Below are 15,058 nucleotides of genomic sequence, written 5' to 3' on the forward strand. Positions count from 1 at the left end.
CCCTCTGCATGCAGGCTCTTGCTTTATCTCTTGCTGTTTTGATCTTCCCCTTGCCATCTATTCCTCCAGTCCCACTGATTTCTGGAACCTAGGGACCAGCAGACTTAAGATTGCTTGCCTCAAGCCATAGAAAATGGTTAGGTGGATAAATTTCCCTCCAACTCCGAGAGAAACACACTTGTTCTCACATCTAGGCTGGTCAGCCAGCCAACAAATATTTATTAAGCACCCACAGAGTAGAGAGCAGTGTGTCCGGCCCCCTCTGGGGAACTGCAAGCTCAGACAAATGTCCACAATGGCAGACATGCCACATTAGTCTCTTAGTGTCTCCATCTGTGGAAACATGGTCTCTTGGGCTTAGAAGAGGGAACTTGACAAGCACCTCTTTCAAAATTATCATTTGCAAGGATTTTTTGTTTGTTGTATGTGAATTGCTTTGTGCAGTTGGAAAAAAAAGATTATTATAACTAGTCACAAGTCAAGGTACTATTTTTTATGAATTAGTATATTAGTACCACCATCATAATATACCTTTGAATCGCTAGTAAGGATCTGGCTAAAAAGCAGATTTTTGATGCACTAGGTCTGGAGTGGTGCCCAAGACTATATTTTTTCCAAGCACCCAGGAATGATTTTGCACTTGATCCACACACCATGATTAAATAGCACTTACTAGATCAGTGGTTTCTCACCTTGTGATATGTTGGGATAGCTTAGGATCCTTTGACAATAATACTCCAACCTGGGACCCATGCCCAGATATCCTGAAGTTTAACTGGTCTGGAATGTAGACTGGACATGGGTATTTTTTTATTATTATTATTTAAATTCAATTAGCTGACATAGAGTGTATCATTAGTTTCAGAGATAGCGTTCAGTGATTCACCAATTGCATATAACACCTAGTGCTCATTACATCAAGTGCCCTCCTTAATGTCCATCACCAAATTACCCCATCCCCCCACCCACCTCCCCTCCAGCAACACTCAGTTTGTTTCCTAGAGTTAAGAGTCTCTTATGGTTTGTCTCCCTCTCTGTTTTTATTTTATTTTATTTTTCCTTTCCTTCTCCTATGTTCATCTGTTTTGTTTCCTAAATTCCATATAGGAATAACATCATATGGTTTTTGGACATAGGTATTTTAAAGGCTCCCTAGATTTTTTTTTAAAACTTTATTTATTTGAGGAGAGAGAGAGCACATGTTTATGCAGGGGGGCGGGGCAGGGAGAGCAGCAGGGCTCAATACCGGAACCCTGAGATCATGACCTGAGCCAAAGTCAGACACTTAACCAACTAAGCCACCACGTGCCCCTCCACAGATGGTTTCAATATGTACTATTATGGAGAGGCCACAGCAGATTTATCTTTTTGAAAGGGAGGATAAATCCTCCTTTTTGGTGTATAGGAAAGGGAAAATATCTTTTTCTCGGTCCTTTTTTTTTTTTTTTTTTTTTTACTTTTTGGTTGTTTTTATTATGCACTACATTAATACACTGCATAACCTTCTAGAAGGGGTAGATGAGTATGACTGAGTTATTTTTCATCAATCAGGAAAATGCTTCCTTAATCGATATTCTCCAAACCCTTTGACACATAGTAACGATTAACTCCAGAGACTCGCCTATCTCTTTGCATCAAACTCCATTGATATGGATAATAGGCAACCCTTTTTTCCTTGCCCCCGTTACTGAACCTGTGGATGTACGCCGTGGCTATGCCGGGGATGACCAGGCACAGGGCCATGACCCCGATCCCAGGCAGGATCTCGAACCACATCGCAGCGCGGTTGCCAGAGCCGAGCCCCTGCCTGCCCCGCCCGGTAAAGGTGACCCGGCCTCGGCCTTTCTCTGTCCTTTTAAGTTCTCAATTGGAACAAGGAGAGATTAACAAGAAAAAAGCATGCAGCTTTATTTGATGTTTTATGTGACAAATCAACCTTCATAAAGAAAAGAAGAACTGAAGAAATGGTAAAACCTGAGCATTTTTATGCTAGGTTTGAATTTCCACTGCAAGTCATCAAAAAACGTAATAGGACAAAATGGTATGAGCTAAGTAAGTATGTAGAGTGAGGGAAAACTTAACAAGGGCTATGTCTTCAGTTTCCTACCTGTATACCTCCATCTTTGGAGACAAGGATGCTCCCTTCTTCTGGGTAATAAGATAAGCACCTTCTTGTGAGCTGTGTTCAGGGAAGGTTCCTGTATCTGCTATTTCTCAAACTCCTTATCTAAAAGTATTCAGTTTTCCATGGTGCTATCAGGTCCTAATTTAAACAAGGCAAATATTTTCACTTGAAGAAAGCATCCTTCTAAGTCAGTTGTTCTCAACTGGGGTGACCTTGAACCCCAAGAGATATTTGGCAATGTCAGGAGAAATTTTGATTTGTCACAACTGGGGAGTGGGCTACTGGTACTTAGTGGGTAGAGCCCATCAGTATAATTCAGCATCTTACAATGCATAAAAGAGCCCCAACCACAGAATTTTCCATCCCCAAATGTTAATAGCGCTGAGGGTGAGAATCTTGGTGTAACTTATTTAATTCCTGTCCTTCAATGACTGAAGAGGCTAGCTTACCTCTTTTTTCAATGACTATTGGGAATAATTAAGTAAAAGCATGTGGCTAGCAGCTTTTCTTTCATGTGTAATTCCATTTTACAGGATAATACTGTTGTAAAGATTTTGAAAGCACTCTTCCTTCTCTTTAAAATCAGGGTATAGAAGTATAAGCTCCCCAAGTCACTTTAAGTTAAATTATATGATTCCATGATCATTGGTTGGATAATAAAGAAACCATGTGTTGCCCAGTTCTTTAATGTGAAACCACTATCATGTTTCATGTTCTCATTATACTCAGAGCTTTTCATTTCTAGCACTTGTTATGCCTTAAAATCATGAGGATTTGTGTGATTATTTGAATAATGCCACACTAGACTTTCAGTTTCATGAGGATACAGACCACATCCATTATGTTCTCAACCATATCCCCAATGCCCAGAACAGTTTTCCTAGGATTTAGTAGACACAAATATTGCCTAAATGGATGGTTCTTTTTTTTTTTAAGATTTTATTTATTAATTTGAGAGAGAGAGAATGAGAGATAGAGAGCACGAGAGGGAAGAGGGTCGGAGGGAGAAGCAGACTCCCCGCTGAGCAGGGAGCCCGATGCGGGACTCGATCCCGGGACTCCAGGATCATGACCTGAGCCGAAGGCAGTCGCTTAACCAACTGAGCCACCCAGGCGCCCTAAATGGATGGTTCTACTACTAATATATATGTAGGACATCACTAGGATCGTAAATTGGCCATTATCCATACATACATATCTAATATCTTCTGTCTTCTAGCCTCTGCTACTGGAGGAACTATAGGATGGAGAGTTTGTGGCTAAGCACTATTTTTCTGATATTATTCTCAGGGAATTAATGTCTGGGCCACATCCATGCATTGGGTTCCATTTATCTGCAGTGGGGCCAGGCATCAGTAGTATTTAAATCTCTAGATAATTCCAATGTGCATCTATGTTCAGAACCACTATCGAGGTCCTTGCTTCTCCAAATGTGGTCCTGAGACCAATAGCATCACCATCACCTCAGAGTTTATTGGAAATCCAGAATCTCAGGCTCCAACCCAGACTTTTGGCATCAGAATCTGCCGTTTAACAAAGCCCCCAGGTAATTTGTTTGCATAGCCACATCTGAGAAGTGTGTATGCTCCTTTTGGATAATGTCCCAATAATGTATCTGGCCTAGAAAACCACTGAAGGCATAGCACAATATGTTGGGCCATAGCAGACTCTCAGGAGGATGGAAAAGAAGTCTTTTGCTTTTGGAAAAAGAAATTCTCTGTAGTTCTCATATGCCCACCATAAGCAATCTGGTGTGAAACCATGAGAACTTCCCCAGGTGATTCTTATGTGCAGACAATAGGAACACTCTGCTGCCTTATCACACCATTCCTCTCTCCCAACATTGTAAATCTCTGTTTCAACAAGGAGGGGAGTAAGTCTGAGGGGCCATGTTGATGGCAGGTCTGATGAAACTGACTAGTGGACTCCCAGGACTTCGCTGTGGAGAGAGGTGCTGTCCTCTCACTACCCTTGTTTCTGGTGTAGTAAAGCCAGTATGAGGAAGTTCTTGCCAGGTCACCCTTCCCTGTATCTTCCCCCAAGATGTCTCCAGAGCCCTCCAAACCAGGAAACCCAAGGTAATGAACTGAATTAACTCTTTCCACTTTGCTTATCATCATTTGAGCTTGACTTATGTTTATTACCAGCGGTGGAAACACACAGCATTTGTCAGTGGATCCAGTGGACTCAGACTGCAATTAATGTAGTTGAAAGACAAAGGCCACTATTAGAGGGGGCATCTGCCACTTTGTACCCCAATCCATTCACCAACCACTGAGATAAGGGTTTCTATGTTTTTCTATCATTATCTTTGATTCTTGAGTTAAGAATAAAAGTTAATTCTCATTAACTTTGATCTTGAGTTAAGCAATGACTTACGGTGGAGAGAAATGGGACCCAGAAGACGTCATTCTCTTTAGTTCAATGTTACTCAGTCATGTTGAGAGCTGGGGAAGTGACTATGTCAGCAGAAGGATGAGTGCTTAGGGTTTGATGGCCTCACTTCGTGGAGGCCGAGAGGGGAAAGGTCTTGAAATTTGAGCAGAGGGCTGGCTCATATAGGGATTCTTCAAGGCCCTGTAATGTCAACAGTGCTGGGAACTTATAAATACTGTGGTTGTATAATAGAAGCATTTTTCACATGCTCAAGTAAAGCAGTTATATCCCAACACATACAGTACTATAAACATACAGATGAAGGAATGTGGTATTTATGGGGAATGTTCTAAGGTTTTGCCAGAGAAAAATGTGGTAGCCTACAAAGAGATCAGTTGAGTTCCTAAAGGCATTGGGTTAAATTAATCATTGGGTAAATGTGAAAATTCAGCATGAGATTTTGCTTTCTAATTCATTAGCTTAAAATTTTAATAAATTTGCACCACTACATATAGAAAATACTAATTTTTTGGTATTTCCTCAGTACATAACCAAAAAACAAAAACAATAAGTGTTTTATGCTTGTGAGTTGTAGAATTGAGAGAAAGGTCTAGGTCAAAATTGCATTTCTGTTGGTAATTTAAATTAAACTACTGTTGGTAAATTAAACACCATATCACAAAAGTGAACAGTTTTTCTGTTTTTTAAATATTTGTTCTTTTATTTTGCATGTTTTAGCTTGAAAAAGATACCCGCCGCATTTTATTTGAGGCTGTTATGTTAACAGTTGAAAGTAACTGGGGTGGAAAACTGCTCAAAATCCAAACATAAAATATTACCTATCTTTCCTGTATAAAGTAAACCTATTTCCCTGCTATGCACACTTTCATTTTCTTTTCATTCATTGCTGTGAAATGTCTGTCTTGACAGCACTTTCCTCTTCCTATCCAACACTCTTGTCTGCAGCAGTGACAAAAGGTGGTGAGACTGTAAGAAGTGGTCTTGGCGCTGGGATTTTTTTAAACAGTTGTAATAAGTACCTTTGTATCCCTTTGAGGAGAGTGACAGCATTTCCTGCTGTTTTCCTAAAAAGAGAAAAAAGATAATGGAATACTTAGTGCTTGTGCTAGCTAATGATAGTTCGAAAAGAATTTCAAAGTGAAGTTTAATCTTCTATGTGATGCCTGTATATTGTATAATAAAGTAATTTGCCATGAATATTTAATTAAAAATAGGTTTTTTCATTTTTAAAAAAGATTTTACTTATATATTTGAGAGAGAGATTGAGAGAATTAGTGGGATGAGGGGCAGAGGAAGAGGGAGAAGCAGTTTCTGTAGGGAGCCTGATGTGGGACTGAATCCCAGGACCCTAGGATCATGACCTGAGCCAAAGGCAGATGCTTAACCAACGAGCCACCCAGGCGTCCTAAAAATATTTTTTTATGTACACCTTAAATGGAAGTTCTGCAGAACAATGCCATATTTTGGGAATGCAGAGTTGGGGAATAAGACTCCTACCCTAAGAACTTCCTGGATTTCTCTTGAAGTAAGGTGACATATGCAACATATATTTAGATGTTCAACAAATGTTATTTTCCTCTACTTTCCTTTGGGTTCCAGTTTCCCCTTATATAAATTTGGGAAAAGCCCAAATACCCTTTAGTAATGTCCTCTGGGTCCATTCACTACATGAATGTTTTGTCAGTATTTTGAATGCTTATGTAAGCTGGAGATTGTAATATTTCTTTCTCTCACATTTTTTTACATCTTTGACTCTTTAATCTGGAGTCAGTATGTGGTTAGGATCCAGGCTCAATTATCTAATGTCTACGGGTAATACCCAATTTGATGACATGCTGCCTTATTATGTAACTGGAAATTCCAAGGGGCTGTCATGGGTGTGGCCTTGGTCTTCGCTTGCCTCCTCACCATTCATCAGCAACACCTGGACAGAAAAGTTGTGGAAAAGATAGGGAGGCACATAGGAACCTTCTACCCTTTGGTAGGGGTCTTAGGGAATCATAGCTTAGGCAAAGGGAGTAGATGAATGGACTTGTGCCCCTCCTTGTGGAGAACTTGTAGTGGCCCCCTCTTCTCTGTCTCCTCTCTAGATCGTTAATGAGCAAAATAAAGAGTAGACTGGTTCCCTTCCCTATTGTAATTTAGCTTGGGACATGAAATCATGGGGACAGACATGGAAACAGGATAGAAACTTTAGGTCCCAATTCCCCACTTCTTCCCCTACTTCTGCTACCTACTTAAAACTTCAGGATACAATTTCAGCAAAAATGTTCATTTCTTGGTTAAAATCTCTGTTTCCCCTCAACCCTAACCCCAAAGAAGAAATAAAATTGCAGACTTGAGGGGGGGGGGGGCGGAAGAAAGAGAAAGAGGAAGAGAAAGTAATGAAGGGGGAAGGGAGGGAGGGAAAGAGACTGAGAGACAGAGGAAGGAAGGAAGGAAGGGGGGTAGGGAGGGAGGGAGGAAGGGAGGGGAAGGGAGGGAAGTAGAACGAGAGTGAGAGGAAGGGAGGAAGGGGAAGGTATGGGAGGGGAGGGAAGGAAAGGGGGGAGGAAAGGAAAGGAAAGAAAGGAAGATTTTCATAGCTACTGTCTCTATGTTCTGATCCCTTGCTCGACTGTTTTTAGCCTGTGATGTTGGACAAATTTCTTTTCATACGTAAGCTTCTTCACCTGCAGGCTTGGGCTAGTGATAGTAACTATCTTCTGGAGTTGTGAGTATGTATGTAAATGAGCTAATAAACCCATAGGACTAAGGCAGCATTACCTCCTATATGATCATCATCCTCATTGAAATTTGGTTGCTTGCCCTATGTCTCACTTTTGACTGGCTTATTTATTCATTTGACAACTATTTACTGAGTGTTTTCTACATTGCAGTTGGTGTTTTGGTTGCTGGTGCCACACTGGGGAATGAGATGAACCCCCATGCATGCTCTCTGCCACTCTCTCTCTCACTCTCTCTAATAAATAATAAATCTTAAAAAAAAAAAAGAAATGGCCAGCCTCCATTATTCATAAGGGAAAGATTGCTTTGTCCTTCCCAAGTGAAATTGATTTTCAGGTAGGGATAATATAATATATATATAATATATAATATAATATAATATAATATAATATAACATAACATAACATAACATAACAACATTATAATATAATATAATATAATATAATATAATATAATATAATATAATATAATATAATATAATATAATAAATATAATATAATATAATATAAGGTGGATTTCAAAATGCGGTTCCCAAATAGCACCAACATCAGCTGGGAATTTGCTAGAAATAGGAAAATCTTGGGTTTCTTTCCAGTAGACCTACTTAACCAGAACTTGCTGGGTGGGCTCAGCAATCATTTTGAACAAATTATTCAGGTGATGGCTTTTGAAATTTGAGGAACCACCGCAGATAAAAGTGGTTTTTGTGGATAGAGATGGTTGCTCAAAGTAAAAAGTGCTAAGTGGCCGAGGAGAATAGCCACATCCCTTTTATCATAATATTTTTAATCAGTGTTGACCATTTGGATAACTTTTGGAATCAAGCATTTGAATCAGCTCTCTGTATATGAAGTGGTTTATATTTTGTTTAGGTTCTTCACCTCAGATGCTACTGTTTAATGTAATATTTACAAGGTTTTTGGGCTGACTGCTTTTCAGAATTTTCAGAATTGTTAAAATGAAATAATTATACCTTTACAGTGTTGAATTAACAGTTTAAACTGGAAAAAGGATCACTGTATTTGAATTAAAAAACTTTAGCCAACAGAGCGAATTCCCAGTTTTGTGTGGACTGTCTACATAGCATTTTCCCTCTGGTGACTTTTTTTATCCCTTGGTGGTTATGCTGCCAGTCACCCTGTTTTATGTGGGTCTTCTCTTTGGTTGTAAGTTATTACCTCTTTAAGGAAAGTATACTGATATTTAGCTTAAGTACATTTTAAAAGGTATATCTACTGGCTGAAAGTAAATATTCAAAATAGTATTTTAAAAGCCAAAAATTACCACAAGTTTTGAAGCTTAAATTAGTACAAATTTATTCTCTTACAGTTCTGAAAATTAGATGTCCTGAAATGGGTTATTAGGGCTATGTTCATTTTCAAGGATTGAGGGGAGAATCCATTATCTTGCCTTTTCTATCTGCCTGTATTTCTTGGCTTATGGCGCCTTTCTCCATCTTCAAAGCCATAGGGCTGTATTCTTATTATACCACTCCTACTTTTTCTACCTCCCCCTTCTACACCTAGGGATCGTTATGACTGCATTGGGCCTACCCAGTATACCCTAGGATAACCTCCACATTTTCAGGTCATATGATTAGGAAGCTTACTTCCATGTGCAATTTTTTTTTTTAAAGATTTTATTTATTTATTTGACAGAGAGAGACATAGCGAGAGAGGGAACACAAGCAGGGGGAGTGGGAGAGGGAGAAGCAGGCTTCCCGCGGAGCGGGGAGCCCGATGCGGGGCTCGATCCCAGGACCCTGAGATCATGACCTGAGCCGAAGGCAGACACTTAACGACTGAGCCACCCAGGCGCCCCATTCCATGTGCAATCTTAATTCCCCTTTGCTATGTAAGATAATAATTCACATGTTTCAGGGATTAGTTCATAGACCTCTTGGGGAGGAAGCATTATTCTAGCTACCTCAGCGCGTCACTGTACTTTATCTTAGAGTTTCACTTTTCTTATCTATATAACAGAGATAATGAAAAATTCTTAATGGATCTTCTTGAGCATTAAATAAGATAGATGTGAAACATTTGGCACAGTGTTGCTCTTCAGTATGTGCTGGTGGACTGTTTGTTTCAAACCTTTCCACACATTTTTATATTCCCAAAACTACATTGAGTCTTTTAAAAAAAATATTTAAAATCTCCTTCTCACTCCCAGACTCCTCTGCTTTGTTTTTCAGCACCTGTGCTGGTGGGTAGACCACTGCCCCTAGCTGACAGTGAGGGTACAAGAAAATCAACATTTGCAAGGAAAAGGTGGAGAAGGGAAAAAAATTATTGCTTCAGATAATCGATTTCTATTTTGCCCCTACTTTAAGCTCTAAACTAACAACAACAACAACCACAAAAACAACAAAATACACACAGGTAAAGGGTTCCCACTGATTTTTTAAAAGATGTTCTTTATTAAGGTAAAATTTTCCATCTTTATTTATGTTTCTTTGGGGGTGGTATTTGCTTCTAATTATCTCATTTTACAAACTTCTTGAATCAAATCAGCTACCAAAGACATTTGGAGGGATGAATAGCAACATTTGAATATAGATGGGGAGCCTTGGATGTTATAGAAGAATTGTTAACTCTTGTAGGGATGATAGTATTGTGATCATGTAGAAATATGCAACTTTTTATGTATACATATGAAATATTTAGGTATAAAGGGTCACAAGGGCCTTATTTTATTTAACCTACTTCAGGAAAAAAGAGCAATTATGGTGAGTGATTTTTGAAGTATATACAATCCAATGATGCAAAAGTCCCAGATGGACAGAAACATTGTTTTTGAAACAGTTATTTTTTGTTCTTACTGCTGCTAGGGAAATAACTTGGATCCTAGAAGCTATACTGAATAGAGTCCACCCACCCCTAAGCTCTTTTCTGTTTGCATAACTCATACTTTATTGGGCACCCTAAGGAAACCCTCTACCTCAGCATCCCTGTAAAATTTACATGCTCCCAGTGCTCTTTGGTGGGCCTTAATTGTATATTTTAGAGACTGTTGAGATCTTGTTACATTGTTTTGTCCCATATCACAATCCCCTCCTCAACTTCCAAAGGCCCCATCTCTCTTCCAGATGGCGAGCATTCCTTATTCGGAAGGAAGGCGATATGGTTCTTGCTGCTATGCATTTGCCAGCTGATCTGCAGCTGTGTGGGTGCGGCAAGGAGCTCCTTTGCGGGAGTGTATGATCGGGGAAGTGTCCTCTCCTGCCCCATGACCCAGGCCTTGTAATGACACAGAAACACTCCTGGAAATCATCACCCAGAAAATAGTCTTGCCTGTGTACTTCTGTGAATCCCAGTCTTGCCCCCTAGCTTGAGAATTGAGATGGTGCTCCCAAATTGCCTCAGTGGCTTGTCCATTATTACAGGAACTGTACACAGCATTATTGAATGTGCATGATGTCACCTCAGATATTGTCAGACAACAGGCCCACTCAAGTTGCACACACAGCACTCCATAACAGAGGCTGGGTCCCCCTGGAAAATAGCTGTTCTCTCATCCACTGTCCCCATTGATTATAGGTAGATGTGCTGTACTTAAGCTTGCACAGGTTTGTGGAAGTTTCCTTATGCCTTCAGAGTCAACAGCAGGCCTCTTCACAACAGCAGATTGAACTGCTGTTCAGGGAGCCAAGGATCTGGAGTAGGACAAGGGTCTACCAAGGCTGGAAAACTGGACATGGCTTTTGGCAGAAAAGGGATATGTCTAATCCCAAGCCCTAGCTTGCACAAATGTGCAAATACACATATTCCTCCTCAAGTCACAGTTAAAGGATCACAGACTGTCTAGCAAGGGCAGAGCAGGGCTGATGACTGATGATTCCTCCAATAAGGGACACGTGGGAGATTTGTGAAGGGAGATGTGGGATTGGAGAAGCTTGGAACTCAATCAGGCAGCAGTTCTAAAAGGGACTGAGTGTCCCCAAATTGCGGGTACCATCCCTGATTATGCTTAGCTCCTAATTATACACAGTATATACTCTGTTAGCTGGCTTGTTGCATTTTTAACACAACTTTTTTATATCATACATTTACATTTGTTTATTATATATCATCTTCCCGTTCACTAGAGTATAAGAGTGAGAATTTTGTCTATTTTCTTCCCAGATGCATTACAATGTGCAGGATTTTGCCTGATACTTTAGCAATTACTCAGTAATTATAATAATAATTGTATGAATGAACTTTGTATAGAAATAGACTGATCCTGTCCATTTGCAGCTTATATTCTAATATAAGAAGTACTTCATCTATAAAATTCTTTGTACTATGCACTTTTATGTAATTATATTTAAATCCATTCATAATATATACAATTTGTTATTTAGAATGAGTATTGTATTTACAAAACATTAAAACAATTTTCTTGAAATATGAAAATACTAATTTTATTTTAAGGTTTTCTTTAGATGTCTCTACATTTCCTTATTTTCTACTGTATGTATTTTGCTTTTACAATGAGGGAAAAGTCCCTTTCCCATTGGGAAAACCATTTGATATTCTTTGTTCTTAATCAAATCCATTTTTCCTGCTTCAGTAAATATCAGTGATCTTCAAATTTAAGGGAAGTATATTAGTGAAAACTTTAACTTGTATCAGGTCTACCCAAGCCTCATTTGAATCGTTCTGCCAGCTCTTTTCATGTCTCATAATCATGGTAAGGATTCTTTGCAAAAACTTCTTTAAATTGTTGAACTTCTGGAGTAAATTAAAATTGGTCATCTTTCTAAAAGTCTTTGATATTTGCTTTCCCACCTTTTTTTTTAACTAAGCATTTTAACTTAGCCTCTATTTCTCTACAGACCAGGGAGTGCACCATTAGAAGTCATATTGAATTTCCTACTGCAATTAAATCTTTTTTGTCACTTAAAGCAGTCTGGGTCTCTTTATTTTAAGGCTGTGTTTCATTTGAAAAGACCAAATACAATGTAATGAGTGGGAAGTTGGTATTTTGATGATGAAATATGAAGAGGACAGAATACTTCAGATTCAAGCAAAAACAATACATTTTTAAATATAAATGTATGATGTTTAATCATTCATTAGGGAGAAAATCCTAGCATTTAGAATAAAGCAGCTGGGTTCTAATGCTAATCATGATCAAAATTGTAAACAATATACCTAGGGGGCTAATTGTGTGTCAGACTTTGTTTTAATTACTTAACATGGATTAAACCATTGAATCCTAAAACCACTCTATAAAGTTTATTATCTCTTTTTTTAAGAATCAGGAAACAGACATGGAAACAATAAGCCCCTTTTCCAAGTTTACTGAACCAATAAGTGATAGAGCCTGTTTTTGAACCTGAGTTTTGAGACTCAAGGCCACTTTGTACAACTGTTGGAAGATCCATATTTGAGTCTGAGCACAGCCTTGCTTCAGTGCACTGGGGGGGCAAAGCACTTAGCCTCTCTGTACCTTCAGAATTTGCAAATGAAAAGTACATGATATTCTTCCGATTGCTGAGAGCTTGGCTACTCAAAATTCCCTCCATTTTCCCCCTTGGGAATATATTTCCGCTAATATATCCCACTAGTGCAAAACCTCAATTGAATCTAAAGGAATCATCAGACAATCCAAAGGAGGGACATTCTACAAAATATGTGACTAGTACTCTTCAAAAGAGTCAGTAATGAAAAACAAGAAAAGAATGAGGAACGGTCTCAAGTTGCATGAGACTAAGGAGATGTGACAACTAAATGTAGTGTAAGATCCTGGGTTGGATCCTGGATCAAATAAGAACATTAGAAAAACCAGCAAAATCTAAACAACCTCTGCTCTTTACTAAATATTTGTAATAGTTATATTGAGGTTAATTTTTTTAGTTTTTATAACTGTTTTCTGGTTATGTAAGATACTAACATAAGAAGAAGCTGGGTGAAGTGTATATGGGAACTCTAATATTTTTGTAGCTTTTCTAAAATAAGAAAGATAAAAAAATAACTAAATAGAAAACAAGTAAATGTAACTGAATAGGGTGTTCTGAAGGGAAAGTAAGTCTAAAATAACACAATTTAACAAAGAAATTAAATGGAATGAGTGTAAATTAAAATTGATGGTCTCATATTTTCATCATAACCCCTTAATTTTACTTCACATTCTTACTGAGGTATAATCCAAATATCATACAGTTCACCTATTTAAAATGTACATATAATGATTTTTAAATATATTCCCAGGTATGTACAATTATGTCCAAAATCTAATTTAATATATTTTTGTTTAAAAATATTAAAAAAGCTCATATTATAAAATATTAAAAAGCTTCCTACCCACAACTGTTACTTGATGTCTCCCCTTTGTTCTCCCTCCCTACCCCATCCTTAAGCAACCACTAATATACCTTCTTTTCTGTGAATATTTCCTTGTTGTAGACATTCTATATAAATGGAGTCATAGAATCTGTGGTCTTCTTTCACAAACATCTTTGTTCAGCAAACCATGTTTGCATGGTTCAGGTCATGTTGCACATCAATACTTCATTTGTTTTCATTGTTAATAATATTTGATTATTTAACATTTAGTTTCTCTGTTCATCAGTTGATAGATAAGTAATGTTTTGGGGCCATTTTCCTGATAGCTTATTGTAAAATATTAGGGTAGAATCCTCCCTCAGCCTCCTGTGTTCTATATATATCTTGCTTCAAAATGTGAAATCTTGGGATGAAATGTCCATGTGATTTCCAAGTACCCCAAGCTGTATTGTTTATTTACATGACATTGTCAACCACCTTAAAATGGAGTCAAGAAGTGTCCCAGAATGATTGATAGGAAAATTCAAATGTGGGTTATCCTATGTCCAAATCAGTAGCTACTACTTCAGGAGAACTGTGCAGTGAATCTCCTTAATGAATAAATATAAGGAAAAATATATAATATGTTCAACATTGCCACTGTCAAATTTTGAGAAAATGGAATTTTTTTTGTGGCGACAAATATATTTTATGCTTGTCATGGAATTTTCCTTATTTGACCCAAGGATTAAATGAAATTCTTATGTAATAGTAAGCAATATAAAATATGTCATTTATATAGTCCGGTTAATAATAAGAAACTATTTCATTTAAGAACAGATTACTAAGGTATTTCACTTTTACTGGAGCTGATTTGTATCTTAATCATACTTTATTAGCAGAAGTTATAGGAAATAAGGCAATGTAAGGGGAAAATAAACCTCATTTAAGAATCCTATGGTTATGCTCCGAAGAAGGGAGCTAAAATGGCAGCACAGTAGGAGGGCCCTAGGCTTTTCTTGTCCTTCAACTATAAGTAGATAACTATAAAATCATTTTCAACAGACAAGAAATCAACCTGAGAACAGACAGAAAAATTACACAGTAAGAGGGAGAGAATAAGCCACATTAAGGAAGGTAGGATGGCAGAGATGAGGTTTAGGGTAGAAACAGATCATGGGTGTTACAGAGAGGAGGGAACCATGATTGTGGGGAAAGGCAAGAGAGAGTGGAGCACACAGGAATACTCACAAGGAGAACACTTCCCCAAAGCCATTGGCTAGGAAAATGAGAGAAACAGATTTTCGTGAGTTTTTGCAAACAGCAGGACTCAAAGACTGAAGTTTTAGAGGTCCATGGGCTTGGCTGGGATAGAACCCTGAGGTTCTGCCCTGCTCCTGGAGAGAAGGCAGGCAAGCAACTCCAAGGCAGATGGCCTTATCTGAGGATCACCTAAGGCACATGGAGAGAGACTTTTTGCTCTTTTTGGAATGCATCTATGAGAGGTGGCATTCACAGAGATGCCTCTCTGGGGACAAAAGACCTACAGGTACCATTT

General features: G+C 38.3%; 1 pseudogene; it reads right to left on the reverse strand.

The window, feature by feature from the left end:
- Positions 1-1,451: 1,451 nt before the first annotated feature.
- On the reverse strand, positions 1,452-1,836 carry LOC148162084 (NADH dehydrogenase [ubiquinone] 1 alpha subcomplex subunit 1 pseudogene; annotated as a pseudogene).
- Between the last annotated feature and the right edge of the window lie 13,222 nt (positions 1,837-15,058).

Source organism: Eumetopias jubatus, unplaced genomic scaffold (assembly GCF_037043125.1).
Source record: "Eumetopias jubatus isolate StellerSeaLion01/CBP00866 unplaced genomic scaffold, mEumJub1_p1.0 scaffold_23, whole genome shotgun sequence".
Taxonomy (NCBI): Eukaryota; Metazoa; Chordata; class Mammalia; order Carnivora; family Otariidae; genus Eumetopias; species Eumetopias jubatus.